A 26,628-nucleotide genomic window follows, 5' to 3' on the forward strand; every position below is an offset into this window, starting at 1 on the left:
AAGAAGTATATCGTGTACAAAGCAAGGGATTAAATTCTGGTTATTGCTGAACTATTCTGGTTTAGAGCAAAAAGAAGAAAGAAAGAGTACAGTGGCATCTTAAAGACTGTCAAATTTATTATGGCACAAGCTTTCATGGACTTTATCAGATACAATAAAGTGTTATTTTAAATTGGCAGCTTCACATGGTTGGTGTGGTGTGGTGGAGGAAATGTAAGCAATGAGGTTAAGAGGGAAATGAAATGCAAAAAATACAGGCTAAGGTGATTACATTAAAGTTTAAATGTATGTAAAATAGCTACAGTGACCATTTTGAAAAGCATTGTCAATGATACACAAACATCCATATAGTAGCTTACAAGCTTTCTATATTTGTTGTTGTTGTTGTTGTTCAGTTGTTCAGTCATGTCCGACTCTTCGTGACCCCATGGACCATAGCACGCCAGGCCTTCCTGTCCTGCGCTCTCTCCCGGAGCGTGCTCAAGTTCATATTCATTGCATCCGTGATGCTATCTAGCCATCTCACCCTCTGCCGTCCCCTTCTCCTTTTGCCTTCAGTCTTGCCCAGCATCAGGGTCTTTTCCAGGGAGTTTTCTCTTCGCATTAGGTGGCCAAAATATTTGAGCTTCAGCTTCAGTATCTGTCCTTCCAATGAGCACTCAGGGTTGATTTCCTTTAGGATGGACTGATTTGACCTCCTTGCAGTCCAGGGGACTCGTAAGAGTCTTCTCCAGCACCACAGTTCGAAAGCATCAATTCTTCGCCGCTCAGCCTTCCTTATAGTCCAGCTCTCACAGCCATACATTACTACTGGGAAAACCATAGCTTTGATTAGATGGACCTTTGTTGGCAAGGTGATGTCTCTGCTTCTTACTATGCTGTCTAGGTTTGCCATAGCTTTCCTATTTCTATATTTAGGGGATCCTTTCTGTATGAACTTGTCTGCCATCATGGAATGCCTGTCTGTTGCAAAGAATTCTAGGGGTTCTGTTCCGCTGAAACTGGTTACACCATCACTCCGCATGCACCTCAGAATGGGGTATGGGGTTGGGTCATCACTCCCTACTGTGCAGGCTCAGGTCCACAGTGCTGGTAGAGTTGCTGAATGGAGTGGCTGGCAAATTTGCCCATTTCCACCTCTATTGAGTAGGTTGCTTGAGGTCATGGGAGTAATCTGTATTTTTCTCCTGGGTTCCAGGGAGGCAACATCAGAATACCCTGGTGGTGCTTTACCTCTGCGCCACCTCCGTCATCAACCTCACTGCCTTCTCGAAAAGGCAAGATGTGGAGCTCAAGATTTTGTTTTGTCTCCCTATAGGTGGAATCAGCATGATGCTCTTGGTGGCAATGGCAAAAGTGGGGTTCTCCATTTCAGTGCAGCTGCTGCAACACGGCACGCTTAGGCCTCAGCACCCTAGGACTGGGTTGTGGGGTGGGCAGAAATTTGGCAGTAGTGAGTGGCAGGTGGGGTGGCCAGGTGTCCTACTTTACAGAGGGCAGTATTCTATTTTGGAAGGCTGACAGAGGACAGTCCTCTATTTGAAAGTGCCCTCTATTTGATGGGCTGTCCAGTCCAAGTCTAGTTTAAAGATAAAGAACTATAAGGAGAGAGAGCAGGATCCCATCAACACTTACCAAACAAAGCAGGCACACAGGTCACCTGGTCAGTCTTCTCCACTATGGTGAGATGCCTTGTATTTCTATTTAAATTATAGTTATTATTTCTAAATGTGTACCTATACATATACATTTGTATATGCAAATGTTATGCGAATTGATCTCTTTCATACTCTTTTTTGGTGGTGCAATTCCTTTTGTGTGTGTGTGTGTGGAGGCTAATTCGTAAGTGGACATCCTACTGGCAGGTCTCAGCTGCCACCAGTGTATTATGTTCTCACGCCATTCTCTCTGTCTTTTGAGACTATGTTCTGCATTTAGTTTTTTTTTTCTATATCTGTATCTTATGCACATGAGTAAGAGGATGGTCCTGTTCCTTTATTAGCACTGTAAAATCCCCATCCCTCACTTAGTACTTTTTACCAATCCAGCTATACTCAGAATGTGAAAAATCCTTTCTTCTCTATGAAAGAGAGAGATCCCCCTACAATAAAATCTACATGAAGTTTGAGAACTATTAACAGGTGTTCAGGTTTTCCAGTTTAGGCAGTTGTTTTGTGCTTGACTGTAGTTATCCAGAAGAAAATAATTAACTGGGCTTTTTTTATTTCACTGACATTTATTTCACTTTAGCAGAAAGTACCTGAGCCACTGTTGTATTTCCTATTGAGCTTAGTATCATTAATCTGATCCTAAAATGTAAACGGAACATTCTCATTAGATTTGGGGGAGTTAAAAACAAACAAACAAGTTAACCGCAGCGTAACAGTATTCTGTATACCACATTTTCTGAAACTGGTGCCCTCTAGATATTTTGAACACAACTCCCAAGATTCCTGATCTTTGGCCGGGTTGGCTGTGGATGATGAGAGCTGAAGTCTACTTTCATCATCCTCAGCATACTTTCAGGTTGGGGAAAGCTGATTATATGTGCATGTTTAGACAGAAAAAAGTCCTACAATTCCCAGCATGCCCAAGCCAGCAATGCATAGGATTGCACCCTTGAGTTATTTTCTGTTGGATGATGCTAAGAGTTCAGTTTTAAGAAATTAATTCCCTATAACTCATGCATCTTTGGCACATGTTTTAGAGTCAACAAGTTAAATTGGAAAAATACTGAAGAAAGGTAGCATAATGCCCCCCCCCCCGCACAAAACGTCTTCTCAAATGCATTCTCTGCCTTGTACTCCTGATTTCTCTGAATCCCTGCCTTGTACTATGATTATGACAAATCACTTTTCTCCATTTGGTCAGCACTCTGTTTGTAATAGTGGCCAGCTAAATGCCCTGGAAAGCTAAGAAGCTCAGCATGAGAAAACAGTGTTCCTCTGTAATATCACCCGGTCATCTAGTTATTCAGAGGGGGGAGGTGTTATCTGTGGTTGTATGAGACAGAGAGAAAAGGGTGTGTGAGAGTTATGTGTGGTTGTATGAGCCTCTGAGTGTATTATGTCTACCATGACCCCTTGAAAACTGAGTTATCTGCTCTACATGTAGGTTATACTTCCTGCTTTCTGATTGTGTCAGAGTTTGTACTCTGTATTGTATTGTGATATGTGGGAGTAGGGGTGGCAGAGGGAGGCTGAAGAGCATAGGATGCTGGGCACAGAGGACATCTGCGATGGATTATCCACTCAGCAGGTGAAACAAATACTGGGTTGTATCCAGTGTTAGTCCTACATACAGTAGACCCATTGAAATGGATGGGACTTAAGTTAGACTTACTGGATACAACTCAATACAAACAGTTCATCTTCACTTGGAAATCTGATGACACTGACATGCGTGGCCAGCATGTGAAGATTTACAACATCATTACCTGTTCAGCAAATGGCATGCATGTGAGTGACTTGTGATCAGACCTTTGCCTGAAATGTATTGTCTTACATGAAAGCAATAAAGCATGTGCACAGATGGTGCATCAGAGTTATGAACTGGGTTACAAATGAAGTAAAAAAAAGGTTGAATAAAGACAGGAGGCTTCTGAAAATGTCCCTATTCTGGGGTGCCATTTTGTGTAGAGCCAGTCCTGTCTGTGGATGGGATTGCTTGGTGGCAGCAGAATTGTAAAAACATAAATAAGACTATGCCATCGGTGTGTACAGTCAGCTTTTGCACTTTATAAGAGTTAGCAGAATGAGGTGGTAGCATTCACTAGGCCTGCCTCATCAGTGCCTGAGCTGACTTGGCAATCCTAGGGCAGGGTTGAGAAACTTGTATCCCTCCAGATGTTGCTGGGCCACAACTCTAATTAGTCCTAGCCAGCATAGGTAAGGGAGGGTGATGATGGGGAGTTGTAGTCCAGCAACATCTGGAGGGACACATTCCCATCCCTGCCTTATGGCATACATGTCTTTCAGAGGAGCTTGTTCTCCAGTGCTAATATTCGCATCCAAGGAGCCCCAGAGTCTGAAAGCCACTGGTTTAAACTTTAAAGTGAGCTCTGCATGAGCTAATATTCTTACACACTCCCAATTCTTCCAGATAATTTCCAGAGTTGCAGCAGCTACCCCATGTTTGATTTCCCTTGTAATGAGGTTACCAGAGGCTTCTTGGTGGTTTGTAATACCAGTGGAGGGGGAACAGCATTGTAGAGGGGAGAGAAAGAGAGAGGAAAGGGACGGGGGGGGGGGAATAGTGAGGCTAGAGGCTGGGAGTGGGGCTGGATGAGAGAGAGAGCAAAAGGGAAAGGTGTGTGGGGGTGAGAGAAGATTGGGCAGGGCCAAGAAGCAACTCTTTCCTTCTCTTCCTGCTGATCAGTGGCAGGTTCAGGAACAGGAAGGAGAACCTGGTGCCCTAATGTTTTTCAAGTTTTTAAAAATTAAAAATAATTTTTTTAAGGGGCAGGGAATGGAGAGCTGTGTGTGTGCCTTTGGAGGTCCCCGTGGGCGCCGCATTAGGGAGTCCTGTTATAGACCATACTACACCAGTCCTACTCAGTTGCACTGGCTTCCAGTTTGTTTCTGGAGCCAATTTGAGATGCTGGTTTTTAACTATAAAGCCTTAAAATGGCTTGGGGCCAGGATATCTGAAAGACTACCTCCTCCCATATGAACCTCCCCATAGCTTACGATCTTCATCTGATGCCTACTTACATGTCTCACTACTGAAAGAGGTGAGGTTTGTGAGGACATCGGACAGGTCCTTTTCTGTAGCAGCATCCTGATTATGGAACTCCCTACCTAGGGAAGTTAGTTTATCCCCGTCGTTGTTTAGCTTCTGGCAGGCATAAGGACATTCCTGTTCCTCTCAGTGTTTCTTGTTTTTTAAAGGTTGGCAGCTGTTTTATTCTTCTGGAAGTTACTAGTCCTCTGTTTTTAATCTTTATTGTGTTCTAAGTTATTGTAATATCTATGCTGTACACTGCTTTGATGACCATGTGGTTGAAAGGTGGTCTATTCATATTTTGATTAAAAAAAGACCCCACCCAATCCCATAACATTATCCCACTTTCTGAATAGTCTGCCCACAGACCACCTGAAAGAAAGAGAGAGAACAAAATAACGCCTTCTCCTGTAACACAGAAATGAACAGGAAAATCAAGACATGAGTCCCTTCACTCATACAATTTTAAAAACTTTCTTTTCCCTGTTCTTTTCCTAAGACAAAGTCCAATTTTTAAACAAACTCAGACATTAGTTTTTGGGGCATTCTCCTGTTCCTTTGAGGTTTCTTGTATCATTGCATAGCAAAGCCAGGGTGCTTCCAGAAGAGGCTTATGGTGCCATCACCCCGAGCCTTTCTACATGAGGCTTTTATTGGGTGCTCATGACCTTTACACAATGTCTTCATCCTCTCCTGTGCTTTGCAACTATTACCACTGGTTTTTTTTAGAATGAGGAAAGTGGTTATCCTGAATGGCGCTATGAAACTCTCTGTGTATTTGCACAATTCCACTATACCACAGCACCATCTATTGGCTGTATAATGAAACATATAGAACAGCAGAGAAAGACACTCCCCACCCCCACCCCCAGAAAAAAGTACGTGTAAAGGAGCCGATCTTAATCGTGCAAAGAATCCAGAAGCAGAAGCCCTGGTAAAGGTGTGAGATAAAAGCCTCATGTAGAAATGCCCCCTGCCCCAGTCACAGAATTTTATGAGGAGTCCAGATGTCATCACCTTCCATCCTTAAACCTCCTGTGTTTTCCCACCACTTCTTCCATGTTTTATTTTACCACAGAAAAAAGACTGAATTGCTGCACAATGCCTTCTGATTGATAGTGCTATGAGCACTCCATCTGGAAGCACGTTCCACTGTCATCTACTCCAGATGTATTGCCTTTGGTTTCAGTGGTTGCAGTTGTGGAGCCAACTTACTAAGTGGCTTTGAGCTTTTCTACATGAGGCTGTTAATCCTCTGTACCTGCTTTCAGTTTCATCACAGAACTGAGATTCAAAGGCTACATGAGGAGCATTTCTTTTCCTGCTTTTCTGCTACTTAACCTCTACGTGGCACTGTGGTATAGTGGAATAGCGTAAACACACAAGTGAAAAAGATGGGGTTGTTGTTGTTGTTTTGCTTTAACAGTTAAATACTGCACTTCCCCTGCTCAAAACAAACAAACAACCCCTCACCAAAAGTGCTCTTTGGACACTGAATCAGACCTGGAGGGTCATGTTGTCATGTAAAGAAGCCATGAGTAGGGAATGAGGAGTGCACAATAAATGCCTTGTGATGAAAATCTCTTTGTTTCCAGTCTTCCAGAATCAAGCTTCAGAGCTTGCTCCATTAGAGATCATCTAGATCAACCCCAAACCCATAACAGTATTACTCATCAGGAGGAAAAGTGAAAGTGAGAAGAGTTTTTTTTTTGCCACAGAGAGAAGATTCCTTGCAATTTTATCACTGAATGTAAAAGCCAGATTTCACTTTAATTGCAGGAGTGGTATGAATAGTGTTGTAAATATGTCACAGTGTATGGTACAGAGTAAAAAAAATCCCTGACAATCTTAAAGGAAAACCTGGCATGGATTCTGAGGAGAGTTTGCTGTTTGCCAGGGCATGTTTTTGTAATCTGTTCTATCAGGGTGAGACATTAAAAATCAAAGTCTTCTCTTGGGTCTAGTGAATATGTGTCAGTTTATCTACCAACCTTGCAAACTGCCATTGTTGATTTGGGGATTCAGAGTTTGCCAAGCAACAAAGAAAGGGAAAAGGCACTAGGTGTTCCACCAGAAATTGGCTGGTAGTCTGGTGGGTGAGTGCTGTTTATTTTATTACTGTTTTTATGGACGTGTTTTTTAAAATTTCATTTGCTTTTATTTCATTATAATTTTGTATTTTATTGTTAGCTACATTGAGAACTAGCTGTAGTGCAAAGGTGGGATAAAATTTTTATAAATAAATAAAACAGTACATTAAGATCTAGACCTTATATAGAATATGACCCAGAATCCTTTGCAACACACTGGGGTTCTGCGGCGGACAACTTGATGTGGCAAGTGTTATGGGAAGGCAGGAAGTTAAAAAACCACTGTGGGTAGAAGAACATGTGTCTTTTTAACCTAAACCCCATAAAGTAACATTGAGATACTAGGTCAAAGTTGGTGAACCTTTTCTTGGTCTGCATCAGACCATGCATATTATGGTTGCTACCTTTCCCCCCTGTCCTTGCTCCTGTGCATTTAACAGTAGCCTTACACGTAGAAATTGAACGAGTGAAGCTTTTTCTGGCATGGAGATAAGAGGTGAGAGAAGCCTTGCCACTTAAATGAGTCTGTTCGCATGTCATGGCAGTTAATCACTGTATCGTTTAGCCCCTAAACATGCCATTGGTCCAGGTTTGCATGCCATGCTCACAACCTCCAATTAGGTCCATCAGAGGTTGTTTACAGAAACCGAAAGAGGCTCGCAGGCAGCGTGTGTCCCTGCGAATCATGGGTTAAACAACACATGATTTGCAGCCATGATATGAGAACCATGTCAATGTTTTACAATGCAGTCCTAAGCCTGTTTACGGAGCAATAAATCCCACTGAGTTCAATGGGACATGAACCTTAGTATGTATTGTTATGCTCACCCCATTTATCTGAGTGGTGAGAGGTTCCAGGGTTTCCTTTGGAGGAGGTCGTTGTTGTTCAGTCGTTCATTCATGTCCGACTCTTCGTGACCCCATGAACCATAACACGCCAGGCCTTCCTGTCCTGTGCTCTCTCCCGGAGCATGCTCAAGTTCATATTCATTGCATTGGTGATGCTATCTAGCCATCACATCCTCTGCCGTCCCCTTCTCCTTTTGCCTTCAGTCTTTCCCAGCATCAGGGTCTTTTCCAGAGAGTTTTCTCTTCGCATTAGGTGGCCAAAATATTTGAGCTTCAGCTTCAGTATCTGTCCTTCCAATGAGCACTCGGGGTTGATTTCCTTTAGGATTGACTGATTTGACCTCCTTGCAGTCCAGGGGACTCGTAAGAGTCTTCTCCAGCACCACAGTTTGAAAGCATCAATTCTTCGGCGCTCAGCCTTCCTTATAGTCCAGCTCTCACAGCCATACATTACTACTGGGAAAACCATAGCTTTGATTAGACGGACCTTTGTCGGCAAGGTGATGTCTCTGCTTCTTACTATGCTGTCTAGGTTTGCCATAGCCTTCCTCCCAAGGAGCAAGAGTATTTTAATTTCATGGCTACAGTCACCGTCTGCGATGATCTTGGAGCCCAAGAAAGCAAAATCTGTCACTGCTAGGGATGGGGGAGAATTTCTCCCCGAAACTTCGGGGGGCCGAGTGCCAACGTATTCGGCCCCCCGAAGTAGTTTCGGGGAAAAATTCTCCGCCCCCCGCAGCCCCCCGGGATGGGACTTACCTTTCCCGAATGTCCCTCCCAGCGGCGGGTCCCGGCGGCGGTTCGGCAGGTCTTCGACAGGGGCAGAGGCGGCAGCTGGTCTTTCGACCGGCTGCCGCCGCTGCCATTCCAATAAAAGTAAAAAAAACCAAAAACGCCCCCGTGATAGGCTACGTGACGATTAACGTAGCCTATCACGGCTAGATTTGCAAAGTCAGCCGTGATAGGCTACGTTAATCGTCACGTAGCCTATCACGGGTGACTTTAAAAAAAAAAAAAAAGCGCATACGGCTAATGGCGGCCCCCATAGGGAGCCGCCATTCGCGTTCCTTATTTGGTCGCTGTAGTCTACGTAAAGATTACATAGACTACGGCGAAAATAAGGGCAATGCTATTTGCGTTGCCCTTATTTTCGCCATAGTCTACGTAAACATTTACATAGACTACAGCGACCAAATAAGGAACGCGAATGGCGGCTCCCTATGGGGGCCGCCATTTTCGTATGCGCTTTTTTTTTTTCCAAAGTCACCCGTGATAGGCTACGTGATGATTAACGTAGCCTATTACAGCTGACTTTGCAGATCTAGCCGTGATAGGCTACGTTAATCGTCACGTAGCCTATCACGGGGGTGTTTTTGTTTTTAACGTTTTATTTCACGGCCGGGCGAGGCGAGGCGCCTCCTCCCCAGCCTGAATTTCAGCCGGGCGAGGCGGGAAGCCTCCCCCCCCGGCCTGAACTTCGGGGAGAGCAGCGAAGCGCCTCCCCCCCACCGCGAAGCAACCTGCGAGACCAGGTAAGTGGCTTTCGTGCACCCCTAGTCACTGCTTCCATTTCTTCCCCTTCTATATGCCAGGAAGTGATGGGGCCAGATTAGGGATGTACGAAAGTCACTTACCTTTTTGCAGCTTGGCTTCACGGTGGGGGGGAGGTGCTTCACTTTTCCCCCCGAAGTTCAGGCGAAGGGGGGGAGGCTTCCCGCCTCACCCGGCCGAAATTCAGGCCGGGGAGAAGCGCCCCGTCTCCCCGGCCGCGAAACAAAAAGTAAAAAAAAAAAAAGACCCCGTGATAGGCTACGTGACGATTTACGTAGCCTATCACGGCTAGATTTCCAAAGTCAGCTGTGATAGGCTACGAAAATTGTCACGTAGCCTATCACGGGTGACTTTGAAAAAAAAAAAAAAGCGCGTACGCAAATGGCGGCGGCCCATGGGCGCCACAATTTACGTTCCTCATTTTGGCACATCTAGTCTACGTAAAGATTTACGTAAACTACGGCGAAAATAAGGGCAACGCAAATAGCCCCCATCTCTTTCAGAATTTGCCACAGTTTGTTGTGATCCACGCAATCAAAGGCTTTAGTGTAGTCAATGAAGCAGAAATAGACGTTTTTCTGGAATTCTCTTGCTTTCTCCATGATGCAGCGAATGTTGGCGATTTGATCTCTAGTTCCTCTGCCTCTTCGAAACCCAGCTTGTACTTCCGGTAGTTCTCAGTTCACATACTGCTGAAGCCTAGCTTGTAGGATTTTGAGCATCACCTTGCTGGCATGTGAAATGAGCGCAATTGTGCGGTAGTTTGAACACTCTTTGGTGTTGCCCTTCTTTGGAATTGGAATGTAAACTGACCTTTTCCAGTCTTGCGGCCACTGTTGAGTGTTCCAAATTTGTTGGCATATTGAGTGCAGCACTTTAACAGCATCATCTTTTAGGATTTTAAATAGCTCAGCTGGAATACTGTCATCACTGCTAGCTTTGTTGTTACTAATGCTTCCTAAGGCCCACTTGACTTCACTCTCGAGGATGTCCGGCTCAACTTCAGTGACCGCACTATCATGGCTATCAGGGACATTCAGATCTTTCCTGTATAGTTCTTCTGTGTAATCTTTCCACCTCTTCTTAATCTCATCTGCTCCTGTTAGGTCCCTGCCTTCTTTGTCCTTTATCATGCCCGTCTTTGCACAAAACGTTCCCTTGAGATCTCCAATTTTCTTGAAGAGATCTCTAGTCTTTCCCATTCTGTTGTTTTCCTCGATTTCTTTGCATTGTTCATTTAAGAAGGCCTTCTTGTCTCTCCTTGCTATTCTCTGGAACTCTGCATTCAGTTGGATATATCTTCCCCTTTCTCCCTTGCTTTGCGCTTCCCTTCTTTCGTGAGCTACTTCTAAAGCCTCATCAGACAGCCACTTGGCTTTCTTGCATTTCTTTTTCTTTGGGATGGATTTTGTTGCTGCCTCCTGAACAATGTTACGGACCTCCGTCCATAGTTCCTCAGGCACTCTATCAGGTCTAATCCCTGAAATCTATTCCTCACCTCCACTGTATATTCATAAGGGATATGATTGAGGTCATACCTGAATGGTTTAGTGGTTTTCCCGACGTTCTTCAATTTCAGCCGAAATTTTGCAACAAGCAGCTCATGATCTGAGCCACAGTCAGCTCCAGGTCTTGTTTTTACTGACTGTATAGAGCTTCTCCATCTTTGGCTGCAAAGGACGTAATCAATCTGATTTTGATATTGACCATCTGGTGATGTCCATGTGTAGAGTCGCCTCTTGTGCTGTTGGAAAAGAGTGTTTGCTATGATCAGTGTGTTCTCTTGGCAAAAGTCTATTAGCCTTTGTCCTGCTTCATTTTGTACACCAAGGCCATCTTTGCTTGTTATCCCGGTGATTTCTTGACTTCCTACTTTAGCATTCCAATCCCCTATGATGAAGAAGACATCTTTTTTTGGTGTTAGTTCTAGAAGGTGTTGTAGGTCTTCATAGAACCGATCAACCTCAGCTTCTTCGGCCTCAGTGGTTGGGGCATAGACTTGAATTACTGTGATGTTGAATGGTTTGCCTTGGATTCGTACTGAGATCATTCTATCGTTTTTAAGATTGTACCCCAGTACTGCTTTTCCCACCCTTTTGTTGACTATGAGTGCATAATCCCATTTCTTCTAAGGGATTCTTGCCCACAGTAGTAGATATGATGGTCACCTGAATTAAATTCGCCCATGCCTGTCCATCTTAGTTCGCTGATTCCCAAGATGGCAATGTTCAGTCTTGCCATCTCATGTTTGACCACCTCCAGCTTACCTTGATTCATTGATCTGACATTCCAGGTTCCTAAACAATATTGTTCTTTACAGCATCGGATTTTCTTTTCACCACCAGACACATCCACAGCTGAGTGTCCTTTCGGCTTTGGCCCAGCCGCTTCACTCTTTCTGGCACTACTTGGAAATACCCTCTGCTCTTCCCCAGTAGTATATTGGACACCTTCCGGCCTGAGGGGCTCATCTTCCAGCGTCATATCTTTTAGCCTTGTGATACGTTCTATGGGGTTTTCTTGGCAAGGATACTGGAGTGGGTTGCCATTTCCTTCTCCAGTGGACCACATTTTGTCAGAACTCTCTGCCATGACCTGTCCGTCTTGGGTGGCCCTGCACAGCATAGCTTATGGCTTCACTGAGTTACGCAAGCCCCTTCGCCACAACAAGGCAGTGATCCATGAAGGGGTGGAGGAGGTCACTGGATGCTTAATGACAGTTTGTAATATTTGCATTTGTGTGTGTATACCTGCACGCGCGCGCACGCGCACACACCCACCTGTATGTAGAGGCTGGTGTAAAGTGGCACAACAGCAAAATAACAAGGAGGCTCTGGATCTACTGTGGATACACTCAGTCTTAATGTAAAATATATTAAAAAGATAGAAAGACTAGCAACAGAGTATTCAAAAAATATATTTAAGCTAAATGTTTCGGCTTCTGCTCTCATCAGTAGCTGTGCTGTTTTAGCTTAAATATATGTTCTGAGTACTCTATTGTTAGTCTTTCTGTCTTTCTTATATATATATGTATGTATGTACACACACGTGCACACACATGTTTACACACACACACAGGTTGAGCATGCCTGACAATTTTGCCAGGATGGTTCAGGGAGTCTCCAGCAGTACTTCTGGCTTCATTAATTCTCTCCTGTATGAACTCCAAGTCTTACAACACAATGACCTGGTTTGCACACAGTGGCAACCCATTGGTTTAAAAACTGATGGGTTGTTGTGCATGAATGGGGGAGTGTCCTTGCATTCCTGACAACCCATTGGTTTAAAAACTGCTGGGTTGTCAGGAACATGCAGACACACTACCTGTAGCATACCTGCCTCCTCAGCTCTTTTGTAGGTTGTGTAGTATGACATGAGAACCTGTACCACTGGGTTGTTTAGGGGCTATACAACCCAGTGGTTAACCCAACAACAAACCACAGGTTAACTGCTGGACTGTTTAGCCCCTAAACAACCCAGCAGTTCAGGTGCGCACATCACACTGCACATCCCATGAAAGAACCAATTGCAGGTTGTGGTGTTAAGTGGAAGAGGTGGGTGCACCATATTCAGCCTCGATTTTTTAATCAGTGGGTTATTATGTGTGAACTAGCTGTGCTGCTATTAAAGGCATAGGAACAGAACATAGGAACAGTAAAAACGGTGGCAACTCCAATGCTCCCTTACATATTTTTCCTCATACACACATGGTACCTCATTATTTATGTATTAATTACATTTCTACATTACCCCATGGCCAAAGCTCTCTGAGAGGTTCACAAAATCAAGCTTAAAACCACACAATATAAAACAGTAAAACATCATGTAAAAGCTTGAGTATGCAATTCTATCGATTGCGCTGTCAGTGACTGGAAGCCCCTGAGGTCAGAGGCTTTTGATTATCCAATGCAGGGTGGGAGGAGCAGCATATTTGCCTCCCCATCCTCCCACCCTGTAGATTTTGCTAGATGGGCTTTTTAGCTTGTTTAGCGATGGCGCTTTGGGGGGGGGAGGGAAGGAGGCTAGAAGAAGCTCAGGATAACTCGTATCCTGGCCTCTCTAGTCTCCTCCTCTTCCTCCCCACTGGAATGCCCCCTTTCCCCCCTCTCTGAGGTTGCTTTTCTGAACTCAGAAGCAGCTGGCGCAGCTCTTTTTGCACTAGCTGTGAGGGGGCGGATCTCCAACTCCCCTTGCTGAGGTTGGAACACTGCCTCCGACCTTGGAGGGGGGAATACCCAGTATCTTATGTCCCCTCAGCCCATGTTGAGGGACCATAGGATGGCACCCTTAAAACGTTTAAAATGACAAAATAATAAAATGAAGTAAAAACTAAAAACTAACAGCATTCCAAATTCTAAAAAAGCACTAACACATTTTTAAAGAACTATCACATCCATATGGCCTTTTTTGGACCTGTTCTATCAGTACTATAACATGAGGGCATACTCCTTTTCTCCCATGATGTAAAGAAATGAAAAAGAGGCTTCTCTCCTGTTGCACATCGGCTCCCTTCACACCTGATTGTATCAGTTCTTTCGGGGATTTACACTGGCCCTGTATACAGGCATCTCTCATAGCACATCCCTCTGCTCTGTACCTTTTCATGGCTGGGCAGAGCTGCACAGAACAATCAGGACAGAAGGGGGATGCTGGCTCCATGCCCCCTCCCCTCCCCTGATCATTGGTTCCTGTAACATGATTGATGGCTCCGCCCATCCCTCTACACCTCCACAGCAGGAGGGAAGTCGGAAGTCCTTCTAGTGACCTGGATATTGGGCTATGGGAGCTCGTCCCCTCCTTTATCCGACTTTGTGGTGAGAGGGAGAGAGTCTTCTCGGTGGCTTACCCCAAAGTTGCTGGTGCTGCTAGTCCTTCTCTGCTAAATATGTCAGTGTGTGATGGAATTAAATGCAGTATATTGCTTGCACCACTGAGTTTGAAGGGTATACCAATTTCTGTGTTCCCAACTACAGAAGTAAGAAATCCACAAATTGACTTGTATACAGTCAATGCACCAAGCCATCCATGGCACCCCCTCCTCCCAGGTGACCACTTCACGGGGGACACCTTCATTAGACCTGGCTTGCTTCCCCCCCTGCTGCTGTTCTACTTCCACCTTATTCTGGCTTCCCAACAACCCTGCAAGATGGGCTAGGAGAAGAGATCGTGGCTGGCTAGGTGAGAGCGAGTACTATGGAAAACCACCTCAGCATTACTGCCTTATCTAAAACAATTCCACACCCAAAAAAGAAACCATTAAAAAAGACAATTCCAAGCTCTGCATGATGAATTTATTCAGGGGAGGAAAAAAGGCACTTTTAGTACCCATTGAAATCCTAACTGTCAAGCCTTTCTTCTGTGTGGCTGAGAAGGGAGACTCCCTTATCCACCCTGGGAGAAAAAAAAGCCTACCAATCTGGTGAGCAAAAGGGAGAAGAAGCAGTCAATGAAGTCAATGGGAGGGGGAGGTTCAAAGTAAATGCACTGAAGGGAATGGGAGACCTTAAGACTGCTACGCTAAGTAGGCTTACAATGCACTCCTATGCATGCCTACTCAGAAGCAAGCCACACAGATTTCAATGGCACTTACTCCCTGGAAAGGAAAGCCTTACAGCCAATGGGTTTATTCAGAAACAAGCATTAGCTGTGTTCAGGGGGATCTTGGAGAAGCATTTGGGATGGTTAACCACTTTACAGTTCAAGCTCCTGTAGTGGAATGGGAGAGAGGCAGAAATGGTCACTGGAAGCCTGGTCAGTGACCTGCCCCCCGCCGATTTGTTGTTATGACAATGTTATTCAACACTGCCCAGCAACATTCCCTAGCACACACCCACGCAAAGCAGGACAAAGTGCTAAAGGGGAAATACATAGGGCGAAATAGTGATTTCAATCGCAAGCACAGAAAATGCCAGGTTTTCCCCATTCTCAGATAACACAGGAAGAGGGAGGGGAAGTTGTGAGAGAGCAGCAGGAGAACAGCGGCATAATTTAAAGCTCCTGCGAAAACCAGTGATTAAAGAACAAGCCTGCTAAAAACCCAAGGTGTGAGGAGAGCCATAGTCACTGCTCTTATCTCTTGAGGTCAGAAGGTTTTTCTTGGCAGGAATCCTGTGCCTTTAATAGTTACATGGCAGATAGAAATTCCATACCTAAAGTTTTCACAGCATGCTGATGCAGTGATGTTGGACAGCTGTTAACAACACAGTAACAATGTAAAGCAGAACTGTACTTGTGGTTGACTGAGAAAGGGTGTAGATGACAGATAATCCATCTAGAACCACACAATGGGGCAGTACTTTGCCCACTTTGAACAGTCTCTTGATGCTCCAGGGATGTCCTCTTCCATGCAGTGTAGATGCTGAGGGGCAAACTTGATCCTATGTCCTCAGGCCTAGACATGAAGAGGCTCTTTGTGGTTACATAATGGTTAGGACAATGCATCGTGAATGTACCCAGAGGCCTTCTCATTTGGTAATACTTCACATCTTCCAGCTCAGAAGCTGGCATTGAAAAAGTCCCAACACCAAGCCATGGTTCAAATTAAGCACTACTTCCATATGCAAACAGCCCCTTACATGTTCATTAGGCCCTTTATGACTCCTTGCAAAATTACAGCCAGCTTTATGGTGGCATGGTGTTTATTCATGGAATGAGATCACAAAGCTGAAAGCCTTTCCATTCGCTTCCCAGGCATGATAAGAATCACGTGGATGCTGATTGGGTTACTTATCAGTCGCCGATTTGATTCTGCCAATTTCCTCCTTTTCACAAAGAAACCTGATCTTGGCATGAATCTGTTTGGATTGTTACAAGAGTTTTGGGTGCCTGGACAGGTGCACTGAGGAAGACATAGGTCTGCACATGTGTTATGTGGTTTGTTGGGCCAACCGGTGGCTTCTGTCAAACTAGATTTACTTGTTTTAAAAGTTGATGTACGTTTCCCCCCACAATTAGTACACAGAGAAGTAGATTTGGGTTAGGCCTCATCAGTTACTGGATCCTATGGTGGAGGCTGCTTGAAGGAGATGTTCTGAGGGGCCTCTAGAGCACCTTGACTGCACCTGTTACTATGTCCTTTCCCTGGAGATCATCCTTAAGCCAGAGCGTGCATTGTCCCTTAGAAATGTCACCCACACAGTTGCAGTGTGATGTATCATGCCTTGAAAAATCAAGGCAAACAGAAAAGGAACCTCCATTTACACCATCGTATTTTGAGATTCCATAGAGGTAGCATAGCAGTGTTAGTTTGTTACACCAAAAAACAAAGACACATTGGGACACCTTAAAGACTAACAGATGTATGTGGCATAAGGTTTCGTTGCTCAAGTCCACGAAAGCTTGTGACACAACAAAAGTTAGTCTTTTAAAGGCACAATAAGGATGCCACCAGACTGTTCTTGAAAACAAGAGAGAAATGAAATCTCCCAAGGTGCCAGGTTTTATTTTCGGTGATTTAATTCCTTGTTTTTGTGTTACATACAGTGCCTTCCCTTTGATTCACTCTAACTGACCCTTTTGGCATTTGGTACTGGCAGTCTTACTGTCCAATGGATGCTGACTAATTCCTAGAAAGAAAATAATAGCTGTCCCCTTTAACAGCCAAATGTTGTTGTCTTTAAAAGAAACAACCTTCCCGGACCCCAAATCTATCAATGTCACCTTTATTATGATTCCGCATTGAGGCCATTCTCCAGTGTTAAGGGTATGACAGCTGCTTTTGTGTAAATTAATCTGGACTTGAGAGTGTTATACTAGCTTGAAAAAAAGAACACTGACATCAATGGTAAATTGCTTTGGTACAGCAAATATTTGTTTAGATAATGCAATGTTTGCAAATTGTAAAGTGTCTACTTTGAGAATGTTCTTGTGACCCACTTCCTGTATAGTGTCAATAAAAGATGCATATCAGGTAATTTATTTAGCTCATATTCTGTTCGTTCATTATAGTCTGTGCTGAGGAGAGGAAAAGTAGTACATGCTGTTCAAAGGAGCAGGCTGAGCAAAGTTCTTCTTTTTTTGGTGCCTCTTTGAAACTAAGGGCGCAATCCTATGCATGTTTAGACAGAGAAAAGGCTTACAACTCCCAGCATTCCCTAGCCAACCATCCTATGCACAGTTACTTGTAAAGTTAGGGCCAATGTGGATATGATGTTTGTTATATGAGTTCCTTTCCTCCTCCAAGCACTGGTTCAGGAGTTCTACAGCCTTCTGTAGGCTGTATACTTGCAAATGGGAGTTTCCTTTGACATGGAAATAGTAACTTCCCAGACAGGATTTTTCTTGGGATCCTGCCTGAGAAGAAGAGTTGAACTCTTTTTCAAGTTCAACTCTTCTTTTTTCTTTTTAGCTTTCATACGAATTTAAAGCAAAACTTTCTGAAAACACATTGCAGTGAACTTGGCAGGCATAGTTGGAACTATATTCATTTGAGTTTCACTTTTTTGTGTATCTCTTTCTTTACCATTTTTGAGATATTGTATCCAGTGGTGGCTTTGTGATAGTGGAAAGCACTTCCATTTGCGCAAGGCTGGGCACCGGGTTGTCACCAATCCCCCACTATCCATTGCAGTTCCTAAGGTTGGGAAAACCCTCTGGAACAGTATGGGATATTGCACAGAGAGCTGCAGTAGGTAGAAGTATTAGTGGAAATTGGATGGCCCATCTTACACAAACATAAACACTATCCTCTTGTGCAAAGCCATGATTAGATAAAACCATTAGACCCAAATTACATGTTATGCTAATCATGTAGCATATAGCTGAAGGTTAGCTTTTTCTTTATTGTAGAGTAAGCGTACGAGCCCTGATTTGGATTGGGACTACTGCACACAGAGAAGGGAGGATTAAACGTCCCCCAACAGTGTTTTTCCTTGAAATCCCCTACCTCCAGCCCCATGTGAGTGGAAGCTAAAAAAATAAAGCTTCCATTGATGGCAATAGAGACTTTTTCCTTTTTTTAACCCTCTTGCCCCACTGGGGGGATTTAAGGAAAAAAGGTGGTGGGGATTTAATCCTCCCTCCTAGTGCACAGTGGTCCTAATGTGAATTGGGCCCATGCATGCTTACATGAAAGTAAAGAAAAACCTAATTCCCTCAGCTACACCACCTAACGTATGTAGTTTGTCTTAGACCATCACTTGATACAAATGCTTTTTACTCCTGGCATGGAACCGCATAGCTACTATACTTTCATGAGACTTTCATGCACATAACTGTGCAACATGACAGCCCTTGTTTGTTAGGTCTGATGTGGTCATATTTATTACATTTTGAGTTAAAAGTAGGTCTTACAAACAAGATTGATCAGAAGCTTTTATACGTTTTTAGGCTCCTTCACACTGAGCTTTTATCCTGTGATTGAGATTGCTCCTTCACATAAGTTTGCGGGCTCTTTACATGATACTGTGATCATTCAAGGCATCTCCTGCACTAAGAAGAAGGAGCTGGGAGTTGTAAGATCAAAGAAGTCCTACAACTAAAGTTTAGGACTTTTTTCTGTCTAAACATGGATAGGATTGCGCCCTAAATGCCCTTTTTTCCATTTTTAAATAGATTGCAGATAATGAGCTATCAAATCACCCTGCCGTGTTCCAGTTCAGTTTTCTCTGTGAAAAGAGTAAAAGCAGCAAGAAGAGGAGTGAGATCAATGGAAGTTATGGAAGACTCAGATATGGGGAGAAGGAGGGGGAATGGGGTGGGAAAAAAGGAAGCTGGTGAAAAAGGGAGTCATTGTGATCCTGCATTTAAAATGGAAGCAGAAAGCCCTGTTTTAAATGCAGGATTTTAGGCTGGTGTCGAGATGCCCTCAGTCAGCCACAGTTAATATGTGGTCCTGTGTGCTAAAATCTGCATACGGCTATGTGATTTAAAAATTGTTTATTTAGTTATTAATGTCATGTTCTGTCCTTCAAGAAGTTCAGTCTGACATAATCATGTCCCCTTTGTCCTCACAACAATGCTTCTAGGTAGGTTGGGCTGTGAGATAATGACTTGCCCATGGTCATCAAGGGAACTTCATAGCTGAGCAGGGATTTGAGCCCAGGTATCTCTGATTAAAGCCTTATTACTCTATCTGCTACACCACATTGGCTCAATGTGTGGTTTTAATGAATTCCTCTTTGGAAAAGTAGTGCATAGAGCCGGTCCAATGATAACCTAATCAAAAACCCTGATCAAAGAGACTTCCACCCCACAAGCAACCCATGCAATAGTATTCAGATAATTGCAGGGCACCCTATGCAGGGATTTTGTGCAGTCCCTTGAAGTAATACTATCTAATATTTATATAGCACTTTTGTTAGATTGTTCCAAGTATTTCATATACATTATCTCAGTAATCTTTACAACAACCCTGCAACACTGTCCAGTATCATTATCTCATAGTACAGATGGGGGGAAGGAAATGAAGTATTGAGGCAGAGAAACTAAGCCTTGCCTAAAGGCCAGTGAATGAGTACATGGTGAGATTTAATTGGGGACTTCCAGCTCATGCTCATAAGCACTACGTTCCCATTCCTCTGCATGACTCAGCAGGCCTATCTACAAGCTATAGTACAAATGGGAAAATCACACCAAGCAGCAATATCCTAGTGGTGTTGGAGACAAGCAGCGGCTTCCAGGACAATACCCTATTACTGTATGCACAAGCTGGCTCCAGGAATTTCCAAACGAAATCCCTCTTTGAGCTGATATCTAAAAGGAGACATAAGTAATAAAACACACACATGTACACTTAACACCAAAGTAACTATAATTAAATAAAACCACTATATAAAAATCCAATGTATAACCAACTGGTTTGGTGCTAGTTGTGGCATTTTGGGAAAGACACAAAAATTCTGAAGATTTTTTGAAAATTAGATGGTAGTTGGGTTCTCTGTATCTTATCAGAGATCTAGGGCTTCATCACATGGAGCTTTTATCCTGTGATTGAGATTGCTCCTTCATGGAAGTTTGCGGGCTCTTTACATGACGCCATGACCTTCCTGCACTAAATGCCCTTTGTTCCATTTTTAAATAGATCCGCAGATAATGAGCTAACACCTTACCCCATTGTGTTCCACTCCAGTTTCCTCTGTGAAAAGACTTAAAGACTTAAAGCGGCAAGAAGAGGAGTGAGATCAGTGAAAGATAATGGAAGACTCAGATATGGGGAGAAGGGGGGGAGGAGGAAGCACATGTAAAGGGTGTCAGTGATGATCCTGCATTTAAAACGGAAGCAGAAATCCCCATTTTAAATGCAGGATTTTATGTTGGTGTAGATACTCCTTGGCCATTATTTTTATAAGATCACTCGAAATCACTTGGAGATGTGCCTCCACTTTTCAATCTAGGGTTGAGTCAGCTACTCTGAATTGCCCAGTTCTGTAATCCCTCCCACTCATCTCAGATGTTAAGAACCTGAATAGAAAGGTAAAACAGATTTGAAAGCTTTGATAATGACAAGGACCAATGACTGAAGAGGATGTTTTATCCATAGAGGGGGAAATATAACATAGTTTCTTATCTCTTTCAGCTGGAAACAGAGATTTTGTTCAGCCACTCTCAAAGTATCTTAGGGTTAAAATTTCGAAAGAGAGGACACTGGTAGTCATACACATGAACAAAAGTGTAACATGGGAGTTATAATACTGGTAGAGTCACTGGCTTGTGTCCACAGCTATGCGCGTTGGTTGTTTATCTCTGGCCTCCAGTTGTTCCGATCTGCACTTCTTCTGTTGTGATTCTATTTCTAAGCTCAAGTACACCAACAGTAATAAATATATCAGGCTCTAAGTTAAAAACTTTTAAATCCTCTTAACTCTCCCATGGAAATCAGTGAAGTTAAAAGTGCCTGCCTATGGCTCGATTATTCCCTGTATGTTTGCATGACCAAATCATCAATGTTATTCAATTAAGATGGTGTTCTTTGCCAAGGGACCACTGTGGTGATTCCTTCTGCAAAGCTGTCATTTCAAAATTTGAAATAAATTCCATGGATATCCATAGATTTGGAATAACACTGTGCACTAAAAGCCCTGTTTAATCCTGTCATATTGTCAATCTCAAGGTCTTTGAAAGTAGTGCTCCAAATGAAAGATTTTAGTTTAGGGTGTAACTATTTACAGTTTTTGCACACTTAAAACCCCTTTAAAAATGAAGTTTACAGTCCCATGGGATTAATAAAAGGTGGCTTAGGAGCCGAGGTGGCTTAGTGGTTAAGACGCTGAACTGCAGACCGGAAGGTCGGCAGGACAGCAGTTCGAGACCCGAGTGCTGCGTGACGGAGTGAGCTCCCGTCTTCAGTCCCAGCTTCTGCCAACCTAGCAGTTCGAAAGCAAGAAATTGCAAGTAGATAAATAGGTACCGCTTCAGCGGGAAAGATAACAGCGTTCCGTGCACCTCGGTGTTCAGTCATGCCGGCCACATGACCATGAAAGCGTCTTCAGACAGCACTGGCTCTTCGGCTTAGAAATGGAGATGAGCACCACACCCTAGAGTCGGACACAACTGGTTGGGGACACCTTTACCTTTTTTAACAGGGAAAATATTTATTTTATATATTATACTATGTGAACAGATACTATGGGTTGTATCCACTGTTGGTCTAACTTAAGTCCCATTCCTTTTGATAGGTCTACTCTAAATAGGACTAACACTGGATATAGCTCTGTGTGTAATTCTTACTGCTACTACTGTCTGCTCAGAGCAGCCCCTATTACAAAAATGTGTATACTTGTACTTTAGGGGAGTTGGTCTCTTAATTGCTGGAGTGTCTGTTGTTGTTGCTGTTGTTCAGTCGTTGTGTCCGACTCTTCGTGACCCCATGGACCATAGCGCGCCAGGCCTTCCTGTTGAAAGCTTTGTATCCCCCCATCGCCCGCTCAATAAAAGGCTGTCAGCTAGGATGGGTTTTGACTGTGGAGAATATTAACAAAAGGAACAATTTTGGTTCAGTGCCCTTGAATTGTAAAGATGAGATTGAGCAACCTATTGGTCTTTAGCAGAGAACATTCAGGACTGCAGGGTGAAGGAGCACACTTCTAATCTTTGTAATCTTCTAATCTTTAGTGGCTTTTGAGAGTACTACTTCTGTTTTGTACTCTGGCCCCAAATGTCCAAACCACACAAAATTACTGTGGATACTCATAGCAACACTAGGCCAAGGTATTTTCCCCAACAGTTCAGGCTTCATATTGACACCTGATATTAGCTGTGCAGATCTTTTCTGTCCACATGAACAGCTGTAAATTTCAGATGGTTATTAAATGTGACTGTGGGATATTTAATTAAGTGATCATCTTGTGCCTTACTGGACAAGGGACCATCTTTACCTCAGAGGTGGGGAACCTCAAGCCAAATTTGCCCCTCCTGGGGTCCCAATTCATCTGTCCAGCATCACCCAGATGTTCATGCCCACTTCCCTTCCCCCACAACCACTGATCATTTGGTTGCTTCTTGGCTTTCGTGCAGTTTTTTCCCCATTCTAAAAGGCTGAAATGCCTCTCCTAAGTTACTGGCAGCAAGAGCTTTAAGCTAAAATTTGTTGTTCAGTCGTTCAGTCATGTCCGACTCTTCGTGACCCCATGGACCATAGCACGCCAGGCCTTCCTGTCCTGCGCTCTCTCCCGGAGTGTGCTCAAGTTCATATTCATTGCATCGGTGATGCTATCTAGCCATCTCATCCTCTGCCGTCCCCTTCTCCTTTTGCCTTCAATCTTTCCCAGCATCAGGGTCTTTTCCAGGGAGTTTTCTCTTCGCATTAGGTGGCCAAAATATTTCAGCTTCAGCTTCAGTATCTGTCCTTCCAATGAGCACTCAGGGTTGATTTCCTTTAGGCTGGACTGATTTGACCTCCTTGCAGTCCAGGGGACTCGTAAGAGTCTTCTCCAGCACCACAGTTCAAAAGCATCAATTCTTCGGCGCTCAGCCTTCCTTATAGTCCAGCTCTCACAGCCATACATTACTACTGGGAAAACCATAGCTTTGATTATAGCGCAATTGTGTGGTAGTTTGAACACTCTTTGGCATTGCCCTTCTTTGGAATTGGAATGTAAACTGACCTTTTCCAGTCTTGTGGCCACTGTTGAGTGTTCCAAATTTGTTGGCATATTGAGTGCAGCACTTTAGTAGCATCATCTTTTAGGTTTTTAAATAGCTCAACTGGAATACTGTCATCTCCGCTAGCTTTGTTGTTAGTAATGCTTCCTAAGGCCCACTTGACTTCACTCTCTAGCATGTCCAGCTCAAGTTCAGTGACCGCACTATCATGGCTATCAGGGACATTCAGATCTTTCCTGTATAGTTCTTCTGTGTATTCTTTCCACCTCTTCTTAATCTCATCTGCTCCTGTTAGCTCCCTGCCTTCTTTGTCCTTTATCATGCCCATCTTTCCACAAAACATTCCCTTGAGATCTCCGATTTTCTTGAAGAGATCTCTAGTCTTTCCCATTCTGTTGTTTTCTTCGATTTCTTTGCATTGTTCATTTAAAAAGGCCTTCTTGTCTCTCCTTGCTATTCTCTGGAACTCTGCATTCAGTTGGAAATATCTTCCCCTTTCTCCCTTGCTTTTCGCTTCCCTTCTTTTCTCAGCTACTTGTAAAACCTCATCAGACAGCCACTTGGCTTTCTTGCATTTCTTTTTCTTTGGGATGGATTTAGTTGCTGCCTCCTGAACAATGTTACGGACCTCCATCCATAGTTCCTCAGGCACTCTGTCTATCAGGTCTATAAGCTAAAATAGGCCGGTATTATTGTATTTTTACAACCACCCTGGTTTGCTTTTGTCCTGCCCCTTTGCCTTTGTCCCCACCCACCACTGGATTGTGGCTCCTGAGAGTCTCCAAAATGGAACTTGCCCCTCAGGCTGAAAGAGGTTCCCCACACCTGCTTTTACCCTCTTTGAATCACTTCTTGGTTGGAGGAGACTATGATAGAGGGGTACACAAGTAGTTATCTTTCTTGGATGCTTCTCTGACCAAGTTAAAATTGCTAGTACAGGCCTCTCCATGTCTGTAATACATCAGAATGTACACAAGGGAATTGCTTCTTGGAAAATGCTCCCTGTGTAAAAAAATTCAAATAGTCCCTGCGGTGGGAAAGGAATTATGTCAGGAGAAAGGATTCTAGTCTTGCTGTTTCCGATTTCCAGAGTGGTAGCTATGTTAGTCTGTTGCAGCAAAAACAGCAAAGAGTGTTTTGGCATCTTGAGAACTAACACATTTATTATGGAATAACAGACTTTTTTTTTTTAGTTTTTAAGGTGTCACAAGACTTTTTATTGTCTTCCCCTGATGTTAATTTAGATGTTCACATCCAGAGGGATTTTTTTTTTAAGTGAGGGCTTTTTTCTAACAAGTAATACCCAGTGTGCATTCTGATGTGGATTGGTGACTTGGAGGACCATGGCACATATCTTTCCTGGAAGATTGAATCAGTTCTCAGACTCTTCATCCTAAGCAGTTTTAAAAAACCCGGAGTGTAGAAAAAGGAAGAGAAATTTTGCAACTGGCAGGCATCCAGTTGGACTGCCACTTACCAATACAATTCTTACCACCACCACATAGGCCCTGTGTCTTTTCACAGCTCCTTGACTGAAAATCAGTAAAGAGATGCTGCTTTCTCCATCACTACACATGCAAGTTTCACCTGTTGACATTGCTTAATTTCTAAAATGAGAGAAGTTAGGGTTCAAGGCTTCTTGTATATCATACCATATGACCTGGAAATCCTTCCTTCTAGTCACTCACATGAGTGTAGATGGCATATCTCTTCTCTGGAAATACTACTTGAATGTAACTTTATGCTGCGTACTCTGAACATGTGCTCTTAAAAATAAATTGCAAATTCTTTGGTTGAGCCCTTGCGCTGAAAACAGGAGCCTAGGCCGGGCTGTTTTGTTATGTAGCTTTTAAAAACACAGTCCCTGAGGCCCACAGAGACAGCCAAAGAACCCTGAAGCCACTTCACCAGAGAGGGGTGGTGGTGTAGGCATTTGAGCTCATTGTAGCGACCATTTTATTATCCCTCTCCAGAGCCAGCTCTACCATTGGGCAGAGTGAGGCAGCCACCTCAGGCAGCTGGTTTGGGGTGTCATGAAAGGGCAGCAAATTGTTCGTTAGGGTGCAATCCTATGCCTGTTTAGACAGGAAAAGGCCTACAATTCCCAGCATTCCCCAGCCAGTATTGTTGTAGTAGTAGTATTTTTATTAACAGGGAGAGGTGCTTATGGGGTTTTCTGCCTCAGGTGCCAGAATGATTTGGCCAGCCTTGTATTCTATACATCTTGAGGGCAGCGGGGTGGGCAGGTGCCACTTGCTGTTCAGGCAAAAAGTGTCTTGGGCCACCCATGCCCCTCTGTTACGTGGTAAAGTCATGGCAATCAAGCTACCGTAGGACTGAGAGGAAAAGCTCCAGTGGAATTTCATTGCCTGTATAAATGTAATAAATGTAATTGATTCATATAGACAACAACGTGAGGACGGGGGGGGGGGCGTGTGCGTGCTCCGCGCTGTAGACAAGTGGGAGGGATTATGCCTCTATGCAGAAGGTGCCAGACCCAACCTCCGCTTCCGAAGTTCTGGCGGTGGAGCCCCTGAGGAGCTGCTGCCAGTCAGAGCAGTAGAAGCAATACTGGGTTAGATGGATAAACAGTCTAGTCCAAGTTTCCAATTCTTATTACATTCTTATTGCTTTTTAAAAAGTGGCAACGCTAGCTACCGGTACCCTGTGTCATTTTTTCGGCTATTGGGCAGTATAGAAATGTAATACATAAAATTTCTTCTCCTTCACAAGCGAGGGCGACACAGGAAGCGCGGCGCAAAGCTCTTTTAGGCTTTCTTCGCACTGTGATTGAGATTGCTCCTTCACAGAAGTGGAAGTTTGCTGTCTCTTTACATGACTCTGTGACCCTGCAGGGCATTTCCTGCACTAAATGCCCTTTGTTCCCTTTTTAACTAGATGGCAGATAATGAGCCATTTATTTATTACATTATGGTCCACTTCAGTTTCCTCCAGAAAAGGCGGCAAGAAAAGGCGCGAGATCAATGGAAGATTCAGATAAGGGGGGGGGAAGGGGGAAAAGGGAGTCGTTGTGATCCTGTATTAAAACGGAAGCAGAAAGCCCCGTTTTAAATGCAGGATTTTAGGCTGGGGTAGAGATGCCCTTAGTGGCGCTGTTGCTACCGCCGCCAGACACCCGGAGGCTGCTCGGTCGCCTGCGGACGCCACGGAGAGGGCGGTTTCCTTGAGCGGCCGCTTCTCCCTGCGCCCGGACACGAGAGGGCTGTCGACAAACCTCTCGCGACGCATTTACTGGAAGCGCCGCTTGCGGACGCGCCGCGCCGCGCCCCGCCTCTCGTCCCGCTGGCGGTCAAGGCTCTGCCCTGCCTTCCTCCTCCTCCACCCGCGTTGGCAAGGCGTGGATTGCCAAGGCGCT

The 26,628-nt window shown here is 44.1% G+C and overlaps 1 protein-coding gene and 1 long non-coding RNA gene across 2 annotated transcripts in view; both read left to right on the forward strand.

Annotated features, from left to right (window-relative positions):
- Positions 1-26,628, forward strand: part of LOC146349682 (uncharacterized) — a 455,574-nt gene that overhangs the window by 61,547 nt on the left and 367,399 nt on the right. The window lies entirely within an intron of this gene.
- The window catches only part of NFKBIZ (NFKB inhibitor zeta), a 41,399-nt gene that overhangs the window by 951 nt on the left and 13,820 nt on the right, over positions 1-26,628 (forward strand). The gene's annotated exons all lie outside the window — the stretch shown is intronic.

The sequence above is a fragment of the Heloderma suspectum genome, chromosome 3, assembly GCF_057233095.1.
Source record: "Heloderma suspectum isolate Gila_16-S chromosome 3, 16-S_ref, whole genome shotgun sequence".
Classification (NCBI taxonomy): Eukaryota; Metazoa; Chordata; class Lepidosauria; order Squamata; family Helodermatidae; genus Heloderma; species Heloderma suspectum.